The sequence below is a fragment of the Schistocerca americana genome, chromosome 8 (assembly GCF_021461395.2).
Source record: "Schistocerca americana isolate TAMUIC-IGC-003095 chromosome 8, iqSchAmer2.1, whole genome shotgun sequence".
Taxonomy (NCBI): Eukaryota; Metazoa; Arthropoda; class Insecta; order Orthoptera; family Acrididae; genus Schistocerca; species Schistocerca americana.
Genome location: NC_060126.1, coordinates 380,149,516 through 380,173,912, shown reverse-complemented (window position 1 = coordinate 380,173,912; position 24,397 = coordinate 380,149,516). Strand labels below are relative to the sequence as shown.

At 43.0% G+C, this 24,397-nt stretch overlaps 1 protein-coding gene across 1 annotated transcript in view; it reads left to right on the top strand.

The window, feature by feature from the left end:
* LOC124545869 (TWiK family of potassium channels protein 18) overlaps nt 1-18,772 on the top strand; it is a 1,287,501-nt gene extending 1,268,729 nt beyond the window's left edge. The window contains exon 9 of the mRNA XM_047124829.1: nt 17,812-18,772. The gene's annotated coding sequence lies outside the window, so the exon portion shown is untranslated. The remainder of the gene's footprint in view (nt 1-17,811) is intronic.
* The last annotated feature ends 5,625 nt before the right edge of the window (nt 18,773-24,397 follow it).

Genomic DNA, 24,397 nt, shown 5'->3' with positions numbered 1-24,397 from the left:
AGCTAATACACAATGGGCAAGCAGGTCTCAACAGGTTGGGAAGTCTACTATACATCCACACAAATCTGTAAATATCTGAAAATTAATCAGTTTTAACAATTATGACTTTTACGTTAGACCAGCCGTCACAGTTTTCACTACGAAGGCCCATAAATTCGTCAGAACCCTCTGTTAACCCTACGATTGTCAAATTTAAAGAAACATGAAGGAAAAAGAAATGTAGTATCGCAAAGTGTACTGTGTTTTATGGAACCAGTTTTGAATGTATTCCCAACGTATGTCACATAGTAGCAGCTATAGGAATGGCCCTCAAAGTGGTTAAGGATTTAATAAATAAACAAAAAAAGATACCTAGAGTAAGTCGTAGCGCGGCTGTGCAAGTTCTTGGCTGGACTGACACTCACGCCAGCTGCTACTATGCGATTTGCTGCACTGTGAGTGAAAACATCCGAATTGACCTGCAGATAGTGTTCGTCTGATTGAGTGCTGCATGGTGTAACTGAGATGAAGAGTTTTCAAATGTTCTGGGCCTTGTGGACAGAGTAATATGATGGGCCATATCGCCGCTAGTCGAGAAGACAAAAGCTTCGCACTATTGAATGCTTTGCTTTCTCTGTGTTAGCCACAAACCCTGTCAAACGTGGTGTGTTGTTTTGTTTGCAATATCACGTTTATCAAATGTTCAAATGTGTGTGGAATCTTATGGGACTTAACTGCTAAGGTCATCAGTCCCTAAGCTTACACACTACTTAACCTAAATTATCCTAACGACAAACACACACAACCATGCCCGAGGGAGGACTCGAACCTCCGCCGGGATCAGCCGCACAGTCCATGACTGCAGCGCCTTAGACCGCTCGGCTAATCCCTCGCGGCTCACGTTTATCCTGCCGTGTAAATTCATCTGGTGTCTAAAGACACATTTCACTTGTTCCGTTTAATCTCTCGGATTGTTCGACTGCATCCCGATTCAGGCGAAACAAACAACACTTATTCACCGCGCATTATGGACTATAATCCGTACTTCGTTGACAAATATGTCCTGTACAAATGTGTTGCGGAAAAACTTCGCAGTAAACCAGTGGAATAGTTCTTGTTAGGTTCCAAGGTGAGTAATTAGAGAGATAGTTCTAATATGTATGTTAATATATTTTTAGCGACAATACAGCAAACTTGAGTCCACACAGTTAAATTCACATTCAATTCTGCCTCATGATCTTTGCGATGCCTAACAAAATTTCGGTTTTATAGTCTTCTGGTACCCTGTTCTAACGGTAGCGTCTTTGACTAGTCATCAAAACGTCCTTGGATCCCGAGTTTGAATACAGCTATTACATATTTTGAAAAAAAAAGTCATTGAAAATGACGGCAGAAGACTTGTCAAGTGTAAGGAACCATCTTCGTTCTGCGACCTTGTGATATAAGGAGGACAAGAGGACTGAGTTACAGGGCAACCTATTGCCCTTGGTGTGGGAAATTGCCCCTAAATGGAGGAAGAATCAGGAATGATCAACAGCATGAGGCTGCAGAAGGAAACGGTGCCCACTGAATTAAAGACACAGTTGTACCCACAGGGCATGCCTGTAATTGAAAAAGTGCCATAATGATTTCTCTACTGGAAAAAGATTCCGGATTATTTACCAATCAAATCTCCGGGAGGGGACTTCAAAGGGCGCGCTACAATGAGATAAAAATTTAACAGTCAACAACAGGGTAACATGCTATGAGTCTTAGCGTGGAATGTCAGAAATTTTAACGTTATAGAGAAGCTAACATATCTGAGAAAGGAAATGGAAAGGCTGTAAATAGATGTAACTTGAGTTAGTGAAATGAGACAGAGACAGAGACACCAATAGTTGAGGTACACATACGGACGCCAGTAACAGAACATGAAGAAATAGAAACGGTATATGAGGAGGGCGCTGAAAGAATAACCCAGCATGTAAAGGGAGATGATAATTTTAAATTAATGAAGGAGGAATGCATCTCGGTGCTACGGGAAGGAATATAAGAAAGGGCTACTTGAGGATAGGTGTTTGTTAGGAAGAATGAAAGTGAAAATAATTATTATAGTTCTGGAATAAGGTTTATCTGGTAACAGCAAATACACTGTTCGAATGTCACAAGAGGAGTAGGTATACTAGGAGAAGGCTCGGAAACACTGGAACATTCCAAATTGATTGCCTCATGGCCAGATTGAGAGTCCTAAAGCATACCACATTGGAAGGCGTACCCGGAAGTAGATATTGACTCAGATCACGATTTAGTAGTGATGAAGAGTAGACTGAAGTTAATGGAACGCTCCGGAAAACTCAGTGTGAGAAGAAGTGGGATACTGAAGTACTAGATATCTTCATTTATCATCATTTTGATTCAGTTGACCTAACCATCATCAATCCTGAAGCGTCAGGTTAAAGTGCTTGTTTTCGTAAAATGTTTCTCGTTACTGTTTCTAGTGTCCCACTACGTTTATTCTGTTTTTTGTGTGTCCTGTATTTTCAATACGTATTCTGTCCAGGAAGCCAGTAATACGTGAACGAAAGATGAACATAGTGATCACTATGCTTCTGCCAGCTGGTCGGCGAAGTGAATCAGTTCGCTAGTCACGCACTAATATAAGCCTTTTCGAATTTCGTGTTGCGATTAGACTTTTGTGAACATTGTGGCTGCATATTTCTACCACTTCGTCAGAATAGATGTACACTTGGAGCCACGCTGTTGATACTCCACTCTATAGATGTTTTTACAGTAAATATCTGCTAAGGTGGCAGGCCCATGTCTAAAATAAGTAACGTGTAACTGTCACCTCCTTTCTGCATACTGCACCTGTTTGAAATCAGTGGCCAAGCCATATTGTGTCCAGTAGCTCAGTATGTATTTTATAGTATCGTATGTGTGGCTTGCCTAGTAGACTGATACAAGGGCTCATCGTTTGTACTTATTAATTAGCTAAAACACGATATTAATTATTGTGCCCGGAGCTGTTTAACCCATAGTTATAGCTTCTTTCTTGCTCATCTCTACTGGCTGCGAACTTTTTAGTTCAGTTACATGCTCCCATTGATGCCTATTTTAGGTTATTCGTTGGCATATGAAGATAACGTGTCAGAATAAGGAGCGGTGTCACTCGTAGACATCGGGCGACACGTCCTTCCACAATCAGCTTTTTAGGACATTGCGTTTTCTTCTGTATGATAAGAACTGCAGGAAATGGAGATAAATATAGTTCACGGGAAGATATGCTTAACATAGTCAACGAGCATTTTGTGGGAGAGTCATGCGTCATATTAGAGAATTTAATTTGTTCACTACGTAGAGATTTTTAACTTTTTCATATATGTTTAACGTGTTGATAACTCAGTGACTTTAGCCTATCCATTAATATCGTCGTGGTGGGTCTATATTTATAAGTGGTTGGTCCCTGGAGCACAATGTGGCCTCAGATTGTGACTCTGATTAGGGCTCTCACTTAGTCTAACTGTTGTTACTACGTGAATTGTGTTATTCACTGTCACTGTAATTCTTTTACGACTTCCATATGCGGTAAGTATTTAGATTCTAATTTCCAGCGTAGATTGCTATCGAAATCACACAGTGGAAGCCCACTTTGTAACTTTGCTTTTGAATATTTTTAAAATTTTAATAATTTAATAATTATATCTGTAGATTTTTATTAATTACAAAATATTGTTATTCAGCAATCTGTTGCATATCAATTTGTGGAAACTGTACCAAGTTGTAGAACAGCTTCTACGTAGGCATACTTGTTCAAGTGAACGTAGTAAGAATAATTTTTAGTTTCTGTTTAAATAACTATTTTAGAAAGGTGTTTAGGAATCTTTTATCTACATCTACATCTATGAGGGTTGGAACTTTAATAGTGGCAACTATTTATTTACAACTCTTACATAATAGATACATGTTTCAAAGTTTTACTGACCTTCAAAGTAGTCACCAGCATTGTGTATAACCCGTTGTCAGCGATGTGGAAGTAGTAGGATACTTTTAGCATTGTCAGTTGTGTTGACAGTTCGAGCAGCGCGGTCTGTTGCCCGACGAATTTGTAGCAGTTCTGAAATGAATGCTGTGAAGTGTTTCCTTCAGTTTAGACATTGAGTTGAGCTCACAAGGGCTTACGTCAGGGGAGTGCAGTAGGTAGTATAGCACTCAGCAGCCCAATCAGCCAAACAAATCAGTAACAGCTTGCACTGTACGTGCTTGAGCATTGCCCTGCAAAATGATGGTCAGGTCGTGCAGAAAGTGTCATCACTTCCACCTCTATGCAGTTCATTTTTAGAACATAGCCTACGACCAGATAAGAGACACAAGTGATGACACTTTCTGCAGAACCAGACCATCATTTTGCAGGACACTGCTCAAGAACGTACAGTGCGAGCTGTTACTGATTTGTTTGACTGATGGGGCTGCTAAGTGCTGTAACAGCTATTTCGCTCCCCTGACTTAATCCCTCGTGTGCTCAAATCGATTTCGAAACTGAAGGAAACACTTCACAACATTCGCTTCAGAAATGCTACAAATTCGTCGGGCAACAGACCGCACTGCTCGAACTATCAACACAACTGGCACTGCTACGACTTCCACATCGCTGGAAACGGCAGTACACAATGGTGGTGACTACTTTGAAGGTCAGCAAAACTTTGAAACACGTATGTATTTTGTACAAGCTGTAAATAAATAGTTGCCTCTAATAATGTTCCAACCCTCGTACAAGGATACCCTGCAAATCACACTTAAATGCCTGGCGGAGAGTTCATTGAACCACCTTCACAAAAAATCTCAATTATTCCACTCTGAAACAGCGCGCGGAGAAATCGAAGACCTGTATCTTTCAGTGCAAGCTCTGATTTCGCTTATTTTATTGTGATGATCGTTTCTGCCTATGTATTCTCGCATTCGGGGGGGGGGGGGGGGGGGGGGGGGAAGTGGTGACTGAAATTTCATGAGAAAATTCCGCTGCGACGAAAAACGCTTTTGTTTCAATGGCTTCCATCCCAAATCCTGTGTCATGTCCGTGACACACTCTGCGCTATTTCGCGTTAATACAAAACGTGCTTCTCTTCGATGAACTTTCTCAATGTACTCGGTTCATCCTATAAGGATCGCACACCGCGCAGCAGTACTCCAAAAGATCACGGACAAGCTTAGCGTAGGCAGTCGGTTTAGCACTCTTGCCACAATTTCTATGTGTTCTGTCAGTAAAACGCACTATTTTGTTCTCCTCCTCCACAAAATTTTCTGTGTTCTTTCCAATTTAAGTTGTTCGTAATTCTAGGTATTTAGTGGAATTTACGGCCTTTAGATTTAACTGATTTATCGTGTAACCGAAGTTTACCGGATTCCTTTTAGCACTCATGTGGATGACCTCAAATTTTTCGTTATTGAGGGTCAGTTGCCTGTTCACGCACCACACAGATATCGTCTCTAAATCGTTTTGCGATTTGTTTTGATCTTCTGACGATTTCATTAGACTATGAACGACAGCAACATCTGCAAACAACCTAAGACGGGTGCTCAGATTGTCCCCTACATCGTTCACATAGATAAGAAACAGCAGAGGGCCAGTAAGTCTACCTTGGGGAACGCCAGAAATCACTTCTGTTTAATCGAAAACTGTCTGTCAATTACTACGAACTGTGACCTTACTGACAGGAAATCACTAATCCAGTGACAAGGTGAGACGATATTCCTTAAGCAGACGATATCACTACAAGCTGCTTGTGTGTTACAGTGTCAAAAGCCTTTTCGATCAATATAAATACGGAATCAATTTAGAATCTCTTTTATCGGCACGTAACAGAAATGGCGCTGTTATTAAAATGCATAAATAAGCTTAAGTAAGAAGTACATGAATACTCTAACGACATCTGTCAGCGTCAATTGTCAATTTTCCCGCCAGTACCGGCCATAAGCTAATAGTCTAGTGGTGTCCTCGCTGCCATGAAGTACACCATAGTGCGTGGTACGGGACACCAGCATTGGGCGAGTTGCTCTGTATGCTGTGGTTTTAACCTTGATTTGCCGATGCGTCATTCATCGCCTTCTGCACGTAACTGGGAATGTTTAGAAAGACAGCTGTACAACTGGTACAGGAGACATGTAATATCCTTGTACTGAGGTATTATTTAACATGATTTTGCTGTTACGTAGCATCTAGTGTTATTCTGAATAATTTTAAGTTGTATGAACACATTCACAGATCTGAAGTTGGTAACCATGCTTACTGTAACCGGTAATCTAATCTACACTAAAGGCTAAGGTGTTTACTTCCTCTCAGGTAGTGAGAATTAGTTACGAAGGCAGGTGATGAAATCTGAACGTCCCCTTATGATGTTAATTTAGAACGAACCTGATATGAAGTTGTTATGGTTTCAATTAACATTAATAATCCATTGGATCACCTGCAAAAGGACAGACTCTACCTCGTTATTCAAATAAAATGGCAGACCATTAGTATATAGCAAGAATAGTAATGGGCGCATTATTGAACCCTGTGGAACGCGTGTTGCGCATTTTTCCACTTGTGGAAGACGAGCTGTTTCTACACTACTGGACATTAAAATTGCTACACCAAGAAAATGACGTGTTACAGACGGGAAATTTAACCGACTGGAAGAAGATGCTGTGATATGCAAATGATTAGCTTTTCAGAACATTCACACAAGGTTGGCGCCGGTAGCGACACCTACAACGTGCTGACGTGAGAAAACTTTCCAACCGATTTCTCATACACAAACAGCAGTTGACCGGCGTTGCCTGGTGAAACGTCGCTGTGATGCCTCGTGTAAGGAGGAGAAATGCGTACCATTATGTTTACGACTTTGATAAAGGTCGGATTCTAGCTTATTGCGATTGCGTTTTGTCGTATCGCGACATTGCTGCTCGCGTTGGTCGAGATGCAATGACAGCTGAATATGGAACCGGTGAGTTCAGGAAGGTAATACGGAACGCCGTGCTGGATCCCAAAGGCCTCGTATCACTAGCAGTCGAGATGACAGGCATCTTATCCGCATGGCTGTAACGGATAGTGCAGCCACGTCTCGATCCGTGAGTCAGCAGATGGGGACGTTTGCAAGATAACAACCATCGGCACGAACAGTTCGACGACGTTTGCAGCAGCATGGACTATCAGCTCGGAGATCATGGCTGCGGTTACCCTTGACGCTGAATCACAGACAGGAGCGGCTGCAATCGTGTACTCAACGATGAAACTGGGTGCACGAATGGCAAGACGTCATTTTTTGGGATGAATCCAGGTTCTGCTTACACCATCATGATGGTCGCATCCGTGTTTGGCGACATCGCGGTGAACGCACATTGCAAGCGTGTATTCGTCATCGCCATGCTGGCGTATCACCCGGCGTGATGGTATGTGGTGCCATTGGTTACACGTCTCGGTCACCTCTTGTTCGCATTGACGGCACATTGAATAGTGGACGTTACATTTCAGGTGTGTTACGACCCGTGGGTCTAACCTTCATTCTATCCCAGCGAAACCGTACATTTCAGCAGGATAATGCACGACCGCATGTTGCGGGTCCTGTAAGGGCCTTTCTGGATACAGAAAATGTTCGACTGCTGCCCTGGCCAGCACATTCTCCAGATCTCTCAGCAATTGAAAACGTCTGGTCAATGGTGGCCGAGCAACTGGCTCGTCACAATACGCCAGTCACTACTCTTGATGAACTGTGGTATCGTGTTGAAGCTGCACGAGCAGCTGTACATGTGCACGCCATCCAAGCTCTGACTGAATTCCCAGGCGTATTACGGCCAGAGGCCAGAGGTGGTTGTTCTGGGTACTGATTTCTGATGATCGATGCACCAAAATTGCGTGAAAATGTAAATATGTGCCAGTTCTAGTACAATATATTTGTCCAATTAATACCCGTTTATCATCTGCATTTCTTCTTGGTGTAGCGATCTTAATGGCCAGTAGTGTATTTGCATTGGTCAAATCCCGCCACCGTGCAACTGGGACGCCAGACACGTACGAACAGCCAAAAGTGAAGATACAAGAGCATGCGGCGGAAACGCAAGGTTTCCTTTTCGCAATGTGCTGGGCGACCAAACTGCAGCAAAGCCAGAGGGCCCGTGGCGGACTCGCAGCCGGGCTGTCGTATTGTGCGGCCGGTCGCCGGTGGCGGGTGGTGGGTGGCGGAGGGTGGTAATCTGGGCCTGGAGACGGGACGGCAGCGCGCTTTGTTCCTCACAAGAAAAGCGCCGGCCCACGGCCTGGCCGGCGCAGATTACGGACAGGCCGCCGCGGGCGCCTGGGCAGCGGTACACGACACTGGCTGGCAGGGGTAGCCGCGCCGGGTCACCGCGACGCTGGCGGCCGCTTGTCCTGGCGTCCGCTTCTGCAAGCTGCGGCGGCTGCGCGGGCGCGCTGTGGCAGCTCTGGCAGTTTCGTTAGTAAGGGCAGACACTAAGCAACAAGCAAGGCATTTTAATGATTGCTGGATGCATTCATCAACAGAAAGGCTGAATTTTGTGGCAGGAAAAGTGAGGAAAAGTGGAAAAAAAAATAGCACCGAACTAGCCACAGTTTGCTGTGGTTCAGTCTGATTAAATGGGAAACAAAGAATAGAGAAAGCACATGTTTCTGATATGTGTATGGGAACTGCGTATACATCCTACTCTCACTCTTCCCCCTGCCTTTGCCTATGTCCTCCTCCCCTTGATTTCATGCATTTTCTCCTCCTTCCCTTCTCCCTGTCCAATACCTTCTCCTCCCTCTCTCTCCATTTTTTCCTGTCCCCTATATATATAAGAAATAGGAAAGTTGTATTTATGGCTCATCAGGTTATGATTAGAATAGATTTCTTAACTATATATATATATATATATATATATATATATATATATATATATATATATATATATATAGTTAACAAATAGAAAAGTTGTATTTATGGCTCATCAGGTTATGATTAGAATAGATTTGATTACTTCGACAGAATCTAAAGTTGCAATAACAATAAACAAATAAACAAGATTTAGGGTGAGAGAGAGCGAGGAGAATAGGAGGTGCACAGAGGGGTGTGAGACAATGGACGTAGAAAGCGGAAAGAAGGTGATGTCCAGAGAGAGAGAGAGGGAAAGAGAAACGTGATGAGGAGGTGGAGAGAAAAGGGCAGAAGGAGGGGTCGAGAGGAGTTCGGACAGAAAGGGAGGAGAAGGTAACGGACAGGGAGAAGGGAAGGAGGAGGAGATGTATAAAGTGAGGGGGAGGAGGACACAAAGACTGTAGCGTGCATATATATATATATATATATGTGTGTGTGTGGGTGGGTGGGTGGGTGTTTTTGTGTGTCTTTCTGTTCATTAGATTATTCTGCAATAAACTGAAGAAAATCGTTCAATAGCTTTCCCACTGTTCCCAGTTACTTGTTATGTATGCTGAAAAGAGATACATACAACCACTCATGTATTCGAATGCAACGTTGTATCAGAATTTCGAAGCAACCGGTGAATAAGTTTCAGAGATTCAAGATTTTGTAGAAATGAACATTTACAAAAAATGGTTCAAATGTCTCTGAGCACTATGGGACTTAACTTCTGCGGTCATCAGTCCCCTAGAACTTAGAACTACTTAAACCTAACTAACCTAAGGGCATCACAGACATCCATGCCCGAGGCAGGATTCGAACCTGCGACCGTAGCGGTCACGTGGTTCCAGAATGTAGCGCCTGGAACCGCTCGGCCACTCCGGCCGGCTGAACATTTACACTTCTATATAGGTTTCCCATACTGATATTACATATATATGTATCTACATATTATATGTGGTGCGCTAGCAGGCATATAAAAGCACACCTCTATTCGAATGAAAGGTTGTGTCAAAATTTCAAAGCAATCGATGAACTTTCAAAGATTTAAGATTATGAAACACGAATGTTTACATTTTTAAGTGTGTAGATGAAAAAACAGCTTAGACAAGGTTTTTTCATTGTTCTTCGCTCGAGTTATGTCATCGCAAAGACTCGTATTGACTGATAGCGGTCATAGTAACAGTCGTTTAATTTAGGAATAATGAGCTTTACGCGTACGGCCTGGCCAACGTACCTATGCGTTATTTCTCTCTCTCTCTCTCTCTCACACACACACACACACACACACACACACACACACACACACACACAAACACACACACACAGGCACGCACACACGCGCATACACACACACACACACACACACACACACACACAGCTTTCGGCCGAGTACTCCTCGGTCATTGTCAAGCGGTTAAAGAAAGCCCGTAGATTTTAAGCCGCTACTTGACGCGTCTGGAAGCCCGAGAAAATTTCAGCGTGTATTCAATATTTTTGGATGTATTAATATCAAATCAGCAATGATCAACAGCATTAGGATGCATAAGGCAGTGGAAGTCACTAATTTAAGACATATAACGTGGCCTAGAATTGAAAAAAAAGTGTCTGTTCATTGGCAACAGATTCCAGAACAGTCTCCCATTCGGGTCTCCAGAAGTGGACTGCCAAGGGGGAGGTGACCATGATAAAAATATTGAATATTCAACGATAGGATAGCGTTCTACGCGTCGGTCCGTGGAATGTCAGAAGCTTGAATGTGGTACGGAAACTAGAAAATCTGAAAAGGGAAATGCGCTGTTCAATCTAGGTTTAGTAGGGATCAGTCAAGTGATACGGAAAGAAGACAAGGATTTCTGGTCAAATGCGTACAGGATAATATCAACAACAGCAAAAATGGTTTAACGGGAGTAGGATTCGTTATGAGTAGATAGGTGGGGCAAAGAGTTTATTACAGGGAAGAGTCCCGTGATAGCGTTTTCCTTCTCGGAATCGACAGCAAACTTACACCGACAACGATAGTTCACGTATACATGCCTACGTCGCAAGCTGAAGATGAAGAGACAGAGAAAGTAAATGAGGGTATTGAAAGGGTGATACAACACACAAACGGTGATGAAAATCTGATGGTCATGGGGGACTGGAATGCAGTTGTAAGGGAAGGAGTAGAAGAAAAGGTTGCAGTAGAATATGGGCCTGGGACAAGAAACGGTAGAGAAGAGAGACTAATGAGTTCGGTAATAAATTTCAGCTAGCAATAGCGAATACTCTGTTCAAAAATCACAAGAGGGGGAGATAACATCATGGTCAGACAGATTCCGAAATCAGATACTGGATTGTAAGGCGCACCCAGGAACAGACACAGACTGAGATCGCAATTCAATAGTGATGAAGAGTTGGCTGAAGTCCAAGAGCTTAGTCAGGAAGAATCATTACGCAAAGAAATGGGATAATAACTCCTAAGGAACGGCGGGACAAGCTTGAAGTTCTCTAAGGCTACAGATACAGCGATAAGGAATAGCTCAATAGGCAGTATAGTTGAAGAGGAAGGACATCTCTAAAAAGGGCAATCACAAAAGTTGGAAGGAAAAGCATAGGTACAAAGAACGTAACTACGAATAAACTGTGGGTAACAGAAGGAATTCTTCTGTTGATCGATGAAAGACGGAAGTACAAAAATTTTCATTTAAATTCAGGAATACGAAATACAAGTCGCTGAGGTATGAAATAAGTAGGAAGTCCAGGGAAGCTAAGACGAAATGGTTGTATGAAAAATGCGAACAATTCGAAAAAGAAATGATCGTCGGAAGGACTGACAGAGCATATAGGAAAGTCAAAACAACATTCAGTGACATTAAAAGCAAGGGTGATAACGTTGAGAGTGCAACCGGAATTCCACTGTAAAATGCAGAAGAGATAGCAGATAGGTGGAAAGAGTACTTTGAAGGCCTTTATGAGGGGGAAGATTTGTCTGATCTCATACAAGAAGGAACAGAAGTCGGTGTAGAAGAGATGGAGAATCCCGTATTAGAATCAAAACTTGAGGGGTTTTGGAGGACTTAAGATCAAATAAGACAGAAGCAATAGATAACATTACATACCATTATAATTTCTAAAATCATTGGGGGAAGCGGCAACGAGACGACTATTCATGTTTGTGTGCAAGAATGTATGAGTTTGGCAACATACGATCTGACCTTCGGAAAAATATCATCCACCAAATTTCGAAGACTGCACGGTCTGACAGCTGCGAGAATTATCGCAAAATCAGCTCAACAAGTCATGCAACGAACTTGCTCACAATAATAATAAACAGAAGGATGTGCTAGATGGAAAGGTAAAGGCATCAGAGAGGCAATTCTGATGTTGCGTTTGCTAATGGAAGCAAGACTAAAGAATAATCAAGACCAGTTTATAGCATACTGTATGTCATCACACTGTGTTCTGGTGAAGTGAAACGTGTTTTACTACGCTATTTGTGGAAAATGCTTGTTATAGTCACGTGTGCATCACAACACCTCAGCGTGATCGTAGAATGGAAGTGCTTGCCACACGAAAACAGGACAAGCTACCGGCAGTAATTAACACACATGTGATCCAGAAAATTCATGCACACCAAATGTAAAGAATAAATAAAAACGAAAACCCACTGATGATGGCACGGTGGTGCCGAAACATGTTTGAGTACTGAGAAAAACGGTGTTTTGCATAACTGGCGGACCGCACATTCAACAATTTTAACTGCAAACACGGCTAATACGTACAAGGAGCTGCAAATCAAAAAGATAAAAAAGAAAGAAAAAAAAGCCTCCTTACATATCTTCTGTTGTCCAAACCGCCTATGTCTTCCTCCACGTTTTATAGACGCTAGCACGCAAACAAAACGCTTTCATACGTAAGTTTAATAGTAAAATGTGCTCACATGGTATCGTCCACCAACCACCATGCCTTGTGGCATAGCTTCTGATACATCTTGTACTCCTAGTTAGCAACTGAGGAGCTACTTGATTGAGAAGTAGCAGCTCATAAATTCACTGGCAGCTTTTGCAAAATTATGCAAGTTTGCTAGATTGTGATGGCCTATAAACTTTTGAATATAAATTGAATGTGAAATGTGCACCACAAGAAATCCGATTATAATAATATTACATATATAAATTGAACTCTTTAACTGTATGTAAATTTCATAATTAATAGTTTAACATCGCAAGGAGTAAAATAAATTTAAGAAAGTCGGTAACAACAGGAAACGAACGTGGGTGCACGTACTGCCACTATGAGCAATTAAAAACACAGTGACAACAGATTTTCAAAAATTGCTTATTCTCTACATTTTCACCGTATTCTACACGCAACATCAAAGAAAAATACCGACCTGGCACTGCGAATAACGTAGCACTCGTAATGACGGAAGGGATGACGTCACATCAGAGCGTGCATGGTTGAAAACAAGACGGTTGCGTCCTTTCTCTGAGCTGATCGTAGCGTGGCCTACCATCCTTTCAGCACTCGGCACCGGTTTCTAGTTACACAAGTTTTCGTCACTTTTGTTTGCTTAGAAGCACGCACTCAATGAGAAATGGCTAATTTCGATGCGATTTGCGGCTAGGATTAGAAGAGAAACAGTGTAATTTTGGAGCAATCTCCGGAGTGCACTTGCAGAGAAATAGAATGCTTTTAGTGCGATGTTTACAGTGTGGTGTAGCATATTCGCACATGATAACCGGCCGCCATTGCGTAAACTGCCATTGGCTGGGAGTGCGGTGTGTTGACCACATGCCCCTCCATACCCTCGTCCAGTGACGCCTATGCGCTGGGGATGACACGGAGGTCGATAGACACCTGTTCAGGCGGAGTTTAATTTTAATATTACTATTTATACAGGGTGATTTTTTGCAACGTGTACGAACTCTAGGGATTGATGAATGAGATGATATGGAACAAAAAAAGATCTAATGAACTTATCTCCGGAAATGCATGGCTTCCATGCTGGAGATCATTTATTCAATCATGTTTTGTTACAGAGACTGCGGTCTAATATGTGTTGTACCACGCGGCTACAGTTACAGTATGCGTGGTTTCCTCCTAGAGACTCGTACTCTTCGTCATGCGTCATGCCCTAGCGTCCTCTCCTGCCATAGTAATTGTTAATGTTGTGTTCGATACAATGCTCACCTCTTAGTGGATGTGATACAGCACTGTACACAATGTTACCGTATTCGAATCGAGAGCCTGCCATCATAGTGTTTATTTACGGAAAGACAAATGGCAACGGGCTGCGGGCAGTAAGGTTGTATCAGGAGACCTATCCCGCCGACAACAACCAGAGCCTTCAATGTTTACAACAGTGTTTCCCCGCTTGTCTGAGACAGTATCGTTTTGGAGAGCAGGAAATCATGAAGACGTACCGGAACTGTTTGGACACCGGACTTGGAAAATAAGATTAACGATGTGGAAGGCAACCTCCGTGTCAGTATGAGGCAGTTGGCCCGCCAGTACAGTGTTACTCAGACAACTGTGTGGAACGTTGTCGATGAGAATTGTTACTATCCTTATCAATTATAGCCTGTACAGCACTTACCAGTGAAAGACCTTCCACATCAGGAGGAGTTTTGTCACTGGTATCTTCACCGGGCAATCACGATTACGGGATTTGTGTCATCCATGGTATTCACAGGTGAGGCCACCCTTACGAGGGGTGGCATTTTCAACTTTCATAACAAAAAATGGTTCAAATGGCTCTGAGCACTATGGGACTCCGCGGTGGTCTCGCAGTTCTAGGCGCGCAATCCGGAACCGCGCGACTGCTACGGTCGCAGGTTCGAATCTTGCCTCGGGCATGGATGTGTGTGATGTCCTTAGGTTAGTTAGATTTAAGTAGTTCTAAGTTCTAGGGGACTGATGATCACAGCTGTTAAGTCCCATAGTGCTCAGAGCCATTTGAACCATTTAAACCAACTATGGGATGGGGTTGTTTGGGGAAGGAGACCAGACAGCGAGGTCATCGGTCTCATCGGATTAGGGAATGGTGGGGAAGGAAGTCGGCCGTGCCCTTTCAAAGGAACTATCCCGGCATTTGCCTGGAGCGATTTAGGGAAATCACGGAAAACCTAAATCAGGATGGCCGGACGCGGGATTGAACCGTCGTCCTCCCGAATGCGAGTCCAGTGTCTAACCACTGCGCCACCTCGCTCGGTCCAACTATGGGACTCAACTGCTGTGGTCATAAGTCCGCTAGAACTTAGAACTACTTAAACCTAACTAACCTAAGGACATCACACACATCCATGCCCGAGGCAGGATTCGAACCTGCGACCGTAGCGGTCGTGCGGTTCCAGACTGTAGCGCCTGTAGCCACTCGGCCACTCCGGCCGGCCAACTTTCATAACAGTCATCTGTGGGATAACATGCAGATGGTATGGTGACATCGAATCATCAGCATCGGTGCAGCCGGAATGTATGGGCTGGGATAATTGGCGACCGTATTTTGGGACCAGTCTTCCTTCCACGTCACCTAACAGGCCGGAGCTACAGGCGTTTCTTGCGGGTGACTTTGCCTCTCCCGCTGGAAGAAGTTCCGTGATGCTTCGAAGGGTTATGTTGCTGTTACATGGTGGTGCTCAAGCTCAATTCGCCGGTAACGTCCAGAAGCATCCCAATAGTGTCTTTCCTGGTTCATGTATATGACGAGGGGATCCAGTTGCAAGGCCTGCTCGTTCACCGGATCTCAATCCGTGAAATTTCTGGCTATCAGAGCCGATTCCAGATGTGGAGACACTGGAGCAGCGTATTCATGCTGCCTTTTACACTTTTCAGATGCATCCTGGCCGATGTGAACCTGTGAGACACAACATGCTACGGCGCTTACACGCATGTGTTGAGGCACATGGAAACCATTTTCAACGTGTACTGTAACTGTGGCTGCATGGTACAGGGCGTACTAGACCAAAGTCTCGTTAACAGTGGAAGATTGAATAAATGTTCTCTAGCATGGAAACCATGTGTTTCCGGACATAAGTTCACTAGATCTTTTTTGTTGCGTATCCTCTAATCAGTGTGAATTCGAAAGTAAAGTTCTATGGGCTGCCTTGGCAGAAAATCCTAAGAAATTTTGGTCTTATGTCAAAGCGGTAGGTGGATCAAAACAAAATGTCCAGACACTCTGTGAACAAAATGATACTGAAACACAGGATGACAGACTAAAGGCCGAAATTCTAAATGTCTTTTTCCAAAGCTGTTTCACTGAGGAATACTGCAATGTAGTTCCCTCTCTAGATTGTCGCACAGATAACAAAATGGTAGATATCGAAATAGACGACAGAGGGATAGAGAAACAATTAAAATCGCTCAAAAGAGGAAACGCCGCTGGACCTGATGGGATACCAGTTCGATTTTAAACAGTGTCCGCGAAGGAACTTGCCCCCCTTCTTGCAGCGGTGTACCGTAGGTCTCTAGAAGAGCGTAGCGTTCCAAAAGATTGGAAAAGGGCACAGGTCATCCCCGTTTTCAAGAAGGGCGTCGAACAGATGTGCAGAACTATAGACCTATGTCTCTAACGTCGATTAGATGTAGAATTTTGGAACATGTGTTATGTTCGAATGTAATGACTTTCCTGGAGAATAGAAATTTACTCTGTAGGAATCAGCATGGGTTTCGAAAAAGACGATCGTGTGAAACCCAGCTCACGCTATTCGTCCACGAAACTCACAGGGCCATAGGCACGGGTTCCCAGGTAGATCCCGTGTTTCTGGACTTCCGCAAGGCTTTCGATACAGTTCCCCACAGTCGTTTATGAACAAAGTAAGAGCATATGGACTATCAGACTAATTGTGTGATTGGATTGAAGAGTTCCTAGATAACAGAAGGCAGCATGTCATTCACAATGGAGAGAAGTGTTCCGAAGTAAGAGTGATTTCAGGTGTGCCGCAGGGGAGTGTCGTAGGACCGTTGCTATTCACAATATACATAAATGACCTTGTGGATAACATCGGAAGTTCATTGAGGCTTTTTGCGGATGATGCTGTGGTATATCGAGAGGTTATAACAATGGAAAATTGTACTGAAGTGCAGGAGGATCTGCAACGAATTGACGCATGGTGTAGGGAATGGCAATTGAATCTCAATGTAGACAAGTGTAATGTTCTGCGAATACATAGAAAGGAAGATCGTTTATTATTTAGCTACAATATAGCAGGTCAGCAACTGGAAGCAGTTAATTCCATAAATTATCTGGGACTAGGCATTAGAAGTGATTTAAAATGGAATGATCATATAAAGTTGATCGTCGGTAAAGCAGATGCCAGACTGAGATTCATTGAAAGAATCCTAAGGAAATGCAATCCGAAAACAAAGGAAGTAAGTTACAGTACACTTGTTCGCCCACTGCTTGAATATTTCTCAGCACTGTGGGATCTGTACCAGATAGGATTGATAGAAAAGATAGAGAAGATCCAACGGACAGCAGCGCGCGTCGTTACAGGATCATTTAGTACTCGCAAAAGCGTTACGGAGATGATAGATAAACTCCAGTTGAAGACTCTGGAGGAATGACGCTCAGTAGCTCCGTACGGGCTTCTGATGAAGTTCCGAGAACACGCCTTCATCGAGGAGTCAAGCAGTATATTGCTCCCTCATACGTATATCTCGCGAAGAGACCATGAGGATAAAATCAGAGAGATTAGAGCCCACACGGAGGCATACCGACTATCTTTCTTTCCACGAACAGTACGAGACTGGAATAGAAGGGGGAAGCGATAGTGGTACTCAAAGTAGCCACGCACCGTCGGGTGGCTTGTGGAGTGTGAATGTAGATGTAGATGTAGATCATTCCCTAAAGTTTGTACACGGTAGAAAGAACATACTATATTTCATGACATGGTGACACACCCAAAAGTGTTTTTTTTTGCCTATGAAATGGCTGAACTGACACGGGAATACATGTTGTGATGATTTTTCCTTTTCACAGGTAGAAGAGCCACAACGAGACCGCCAAAACGCAGAGTCCCGCCCTTTGGCGGCAGCGTCGCTGCGATTTCCGGCTTCGTCCAAAGAGGCAGTGCGCCGGGAGAATGCCCCTGGCCAGCGGCGGCGGAGGAGGCGCCGCGCGACTTCAAACGGCCGGCCGGCTGCCGAGTTTTGTGTGCGCCTCGTGCTGCCGGCTTTGTGCAGTCGCGATTGCTGCAGATTAAGGTGCGGCGGGCGGGCGGCCGCACAGACGTGCAAATTGCTTCCCGCCCGCGCTGTCCGCGCCAAAATTGTCCCGCGTCGGCGAGACACACGGCAGCGGCAGCAGCGGGGGCGGAAACGGCGGCTAATGAAGGCGTGTAAATTGCGAACCGAGCAAAAGAGGCAGAAGAAGGAGACGGCGCCGAGAAACTTCTGTGGGGGAAGGATAGTGGCGCCGGACTTAATTCCCCCTTGCTTTTTCCTCGCTAGGTCCAATGGCGTGATTCCCAAGATGAACATTCATTTTGTGTGTGTGTGTGTGTGTGTGTGTGTGTGTGTGTGTATGTGTGTGTGTGTGTGTGTTGGTGCGAGGGGTGTAAGAGGGTGCCCAGGCGAGACAAGAATATTAGCCGCGATTTGCTAGTCGGAACTGTAGGTGAGAAATAAATATTGAAAAATCGCAAGCCACCGGTTCTGTTGGGATGCAAAGTGGATTCCGGGGGCGTTGATTGCCCAGGTGCGCGCATTGTACACGTTTCGGAATGAGGATGCATTATTAAGAGCGCCGCCTAGCCGAGATCGCGAGGCACCTGTTCGGCTGGGAGCAGGTCCGCGCGCGGCCGGTCCCAGACGCCTGTGTCAGCTTTTACGCCTGCCACCAGAGCGGCTGGGAATTTCGCAATCTGTACAGATTTTCGCCTGCTGCTCTCCAGTCTCTCTGAGGAATAAACGCAGACACGCACACAGCCTCCCCCCCCCCCCAAAAAAAAATAATGCTACCATCCAGGCGCAATTTTCTTTACTGTCAAGAGTCCGGCGATTTATGGCACAGGACCCGTCCCGGGCGCTCAGAACGGCACAACTGAAGCGCCGTGCGTCTGTACACGCCAGCAAAGTGTGTGGGTGTTTGTGTGTGTGTGTGTGTGTTTAATCGTGCTAGTGTTTGTGCATGTTGGTGCGGTCGTCGCCAAGCGGCGTAATTTTTTGCCGCTGTCAGCGTTGTTATATCCCAGTTAAATTATTTCCTTTGCGGCAGAAGCGCTTGCGTGTGACGTTTTCGCGATAGCTAATTTTAATGCCGTGTTTTCGCTTCGTCCCCTTCACCCCCCCCCCCCCCACCCCCCGCCCCCCACCCCCTTCTCCCACCCACGTTCCCAATCCCTTCCCCCATCCTTTACTTTTGATATTTGCACTGTTCGGGAGGGAAACTACGCATCGCTAAATAAGAGCTGACGTGTGCCGCGGGTCGAAATAACCGCATGGTAATGAAGACGTTGTTTCATGTCTTTTTTTTCTTTTTCTTTTCATTGTCCTCGCAGTTCTTTTTCAAGCGTGTGAAAGTTTGTAAATACACCCTACGAGGATCAAATTGTGCCTGGTGTTTTTATGTCAGACTGAAGTTGTTTGCTGATATTGGTATTTTTGCATACTGAAAATAAATAAAAATATTACACACTGTGTTACTTCTTAATTTTTGTATATAGCCCTGAAAGCGTTCCAGGATAAACATTAAATCTATCTACAATGTAAAATCAGTTATTTCATTTGTCCTGCTTCTGAAGCGGCTATGGAAATTTTTGTCAGTATCAAGCCTTAGATGTAGTTTTACTGCTTAGCCGCGAGCCACCATCAGGCTGACAAAACACGTTCATTTTCAAAAATATTTCAGTACGATTACTGTCAAAACCACGGTTCTCATGAAACCTATAATTTTATGTTTAATTTATAAGTGAAATATTTTGCAATAAGTCCCCATGCAAGAGTAAAATTAAAACATCAGTGTACTATAAGCAATTCAGCTTCCTGTCCAGCAGCAAGACGAATATAAATCGTTGGGTGAAATATACCTTGAGCAAGCAATAAAAATATCCTTGGGTAAAACGCAACCATCTGCAATCCATTCACTAGTAATGCCTATCTCTGAAACCGAAAAGAGTAATCTGTGGACTCAACTTTATCCGTGGAATAACGTCTGCTACATGTATTCACCTTCGTGCTATATCAGTTCCTTCAATTAATATGCCCAACATATTTAACCCCTCACACAGCTACCGTTAAAGAGTAACGAAATTTTGACGAGTCACTGTCCTGTAACTACTCTGTAATTCCTGATATTTAACTTCTTTATTCCGGTTGTTAGATGATGACCAGGGTGGCACAGAATATCCATCACATCCGAATTTTCCACTTTTCTATGTATGTACCTTGTTTTTTAACATCTAATGGTATGATGTAGTAACCTAATTTTACATTCCTGGAAAATGGAGAATATATTATGATTCTGCCCTGTTCGAATTTATGTAAAGACCTTTGTGTATAACCTAGTTGTAATTCAACTCTACGTAACTGTTTTTTGAGGCAGTGAGTCACAAATGCATCAAATTTAGAGGGCATTCTATCAGGCGTTCTACTTATGCCATTCTATCTGCAACCGTCATCCATCCAGATGCTAAGGATGATTTCTTCTAATCTCACCAGCGCTTTCTTGTTGATGTAATTAGTCATAAATAATCGAAATTTCGTAAAAATTAATCCCATCGGTAGGAAGTTCTGCTAGAGGATATCCATACCGTCACAGAAATTCACCCATTTGATATAAAAAATAGAAATAAACATGTGTACTTTTTAAGTGGTCATTTTACACAGCGTTTGTTAGTTCAGTTATTTTCCCCCGACTTGTTTCGGCGTTAGTAGACTGCAATACACACTGCGAAAATTTTGGAAAATTTCAGTTTTGAATATGAAATCATATTTTAACTGCAGACGACATTTCCGAATTGGAACACAGCGGAGTGGAACTCTATGCACACTTCATGAATGTACTACTTCATTTTCGTATATCTGCACTGTAGTAGCCGAACATAAAAAGCCAGAGTAAAGTTATGCAAAAATTATTCGTTCAAAGCGAGCAAGCATACATAAGAAATCATGTTATATTGAGAAAGACGCTCTAATTTTAAAATTTGTACTACAGTGATATCCGATAAGTTCTGTGCACAAAAATACTGCATGCAGTGTAATAGCCCAATTTTCCAAACTATGTTACTTCCAACACGACTGCAACTCTGGGACTGGAAGATTAAGATTTGAAGAGAGTACTGGAAACTGTCTCGAGATTTAGGGCTATTTTATACTGATTTAGAATACGGTATTTTACGATATGGTATTTTATGCGTAAAACGATGGCAAACATGCGTAGAGCGTTTGCTGTGTCTCCAATTCGTTTCGGAAATGACTTCGTCATACCGGAATTACCTTCTTAGATCGTCGAAGTCGATGGGCCATTTTCGATAGTGGGTCCAAGTAGTTCTGAGATCGAGCGATCAGGCTAACAACTCTCTATCTCTCTCTCTCTCTCTCTCTCTCTCTATCTATCTATCTCTCTGTCTCACTCTCTATCACACACACACACACACACACACAGAGAGAGAGAGAGAGAGAGAGAGAGAGAGAGAGAGAGAGCGGTCGTTTCATGTAACAGATATTGCAAACATATTGTATCATCGAACTCAGATTATTGCATCGCAGTCAGCCGTCGAAAACTGCTTCTTTAGGATTTATACTTACGTTCCAGTAATATGTATTCGGTTGAATGAAGACAATATTTGTTACCACATCAAACCAAGACAAGTTATAGCGAAAAACAAGATGTGAATCACAATGGAAGTCATATTTTTCGTACGGCATCGAGTTTACCTTTTTGCTAGTTTTTTCCCGGAGAACGTAGCATGTATTAGGTTCTAGATGCCAGCACTAAATATGAGTGCTACTCGCAGTCCACAGAAATTTTAAATTTATTAAGCGTTGTAAACTCGGTGAAAACATCAGAATAGAGGTGCGTGTTTTTAACATCCACAGTGAAAACCAGAAACTCTGCACGAAACACTGTTGGTGGTAAGTAGTCAGACCGTCAAGGACGAGGGATACAGTTTAAAACACAAACATCAACTAATTTGAACATAATCTGAGGAGAAAAATATGTTTGCAGAGATTTTACACAAAAATAATCAAGTTTGATTACGTTTCAGTAATTCTGACCGTAGTAGCTAACCACAAAAACCGTTAGTGTTCTGTAATCTATGCTCCTATTATCCTGATGTCAATTACATTAAACTACTGTTTCAGTATCATTTATAGTGACTGGTTTGTAGCATAATTTTCTCACCTTCAGAAGGGTCAACATCAGATTGGGAGCCGAAAATTATGCATCTAACATAACCACAGTCAACATACTGCTTTATTTCGTTGATTGTTTATTGATCTATCATCATCAGCTGTGTATAGTATTATGTTGATACTTATTATCTTAGTTACGTCTAATCAAGACTGAATAAGACAATTTTCTTTTCCAATGAACTTTTCGCTTTTATTATTTACAAGGCATGCTCGTGGCCTGGAATATATACATATCTGTAGCTAAACCACTTTGCTTTACATTTTCGACATTATTTACTGAGGTTCTAAACAGTTCTTGTACTTTCAGCTCATCTATGATGCAGTTATAGCACTAATTTCTACTCCAAAGTTGCGTAGATTCTGGTCTACATGTGTTCAAAATGGTTCAAATGGCTCTGAGCACTATGGGACTTAACTTCTGAGGTCATCAGTCCCCTAGAACGTAGAACTACTGCAACCTAACTAACCTAAGGACATCACGCACACCCATGCCCGAAGCAGGATTCGAACCTCGACCGCAGTAGTCGCGCGGTTCCAGACTGTAGCGCCTAGAACCGGTTGGCCACCCCAGCCGGCCTCTACATGTGTTCCTTTCTCCTGATTGACAGCTGTTCTTCCGCTTTCTGCCGTACGAAATTTCGTTTTCACAATACTAAGAAATCAACGTTTATTGTCTGCTATTGTATTTTGGATAGTGTTGGTTTTAACAAGGTTCTACATGTGAGAGGATTTTACAAAATATTTTTTCCTTCCTTTTATTAAGTTTACCACAGACTTTTTTGTTGATAGGTGTCTGGTCGTTTATGGCATGTTCGTTAGTCACAGTGACTTTCTGGATACGATTGTATTCCAGCATTGGTGTGAGACATTTACTGTGGTTGTTTAACCTAATCATTTTCATATCTTGATCTAAGTTGGTATGACGGTGGCTATCGTATCTTCAGAATTTTGCTACTGAGGAATGATTTCTTTCACTATTGCAACATATGATGTGTTGTTTGTACCGTGTTTTAAAATCTACATCTATATTTACATCATACGCCACAAGCTACATAATGGTGAGTCTTGGAGGGTACTTCTGGTGCCACTAACTGATCCCTTCTTCCCTGTTCCAATCGGGAATGGCGTGTAGGAAAAATGATTGTCGGTAAGTCTCTGAATTGCCTCTGATTTCTCAAATTTCCTCATCGTGGTCCTTAGGCGAGATTTATATGGCGGTAAGCAATATGTCTTGAAGAAGATAAATACCCGCAGCCGTAATTTTATTAATTATTATTTGACTACCATATATGCAGATAGATGAGTCATCTAGAAGTTTGTGTTATTATCGGGCTCACCAATTTCAAATGGCTTCTATAGATTTCTAAAACTTCTCTGTAGACGTGATCCCTGTAATAACATTCTCTGCACCTGTAGTATAGGGGTAGGGTCTTTGGTAAAAATACCTGGTTCGAACCGTCAACACCATGTCAATGTCCTGTTGGGAGATTTCAGTGCGCAAATAGGCAGAAGATGTGAACATATAATTGTAAATTTTTCAGCACACAAAAAGACGAACACCAATGGACATCGCTTTATCAACGTTTGTGGGATAGCAAACCTCCAAATAATATCCGCTCACTTTAAGAAACCACCGAGGAAATTGACTACATGGAAATCTCCAAACAATCACATTGGGGAATATCAAATCGACCATGTAGCGATAATTAGAAAATTCTCTTCAGGAACCGTGAACGTGAGGGTACGCAAAGGTTTTTGGAGTCTGATGGCCACCTCTTAAAAGTCAAAATGCGCCTCATAGCTAATCGAAAAAAGTGCCGAAAATCTAAACTGCTGCGCATTGATCCGAAATACCTAGAAGAACATGCAGAGAAGTTTGCACGATCACTAGATTCTAACACGGAAACATGGGAAGAGTTTCTTGGAACCATCCAGCAGTTATCAAGAAAACTCTGTCAACCATCACGGAAAAGGAAACCCAGGTGGTCGACAACTGCCTGCGGCAGAGCACTTAAATCACGTATTCAATCCTGGAAGATTTGGCACAGCCGTCAAACACCGGAGAATTGACTGAACTTTTTGGAAACACAGTGAAAACCTCTAAAACCATCAGACAAACTGAACGCACGTACCATCACAAACGATTAGAGGAAATTGATAATGATTTTAAAAGAAATGACACCACAGAAATTTTTGTGGGACATTTAGGG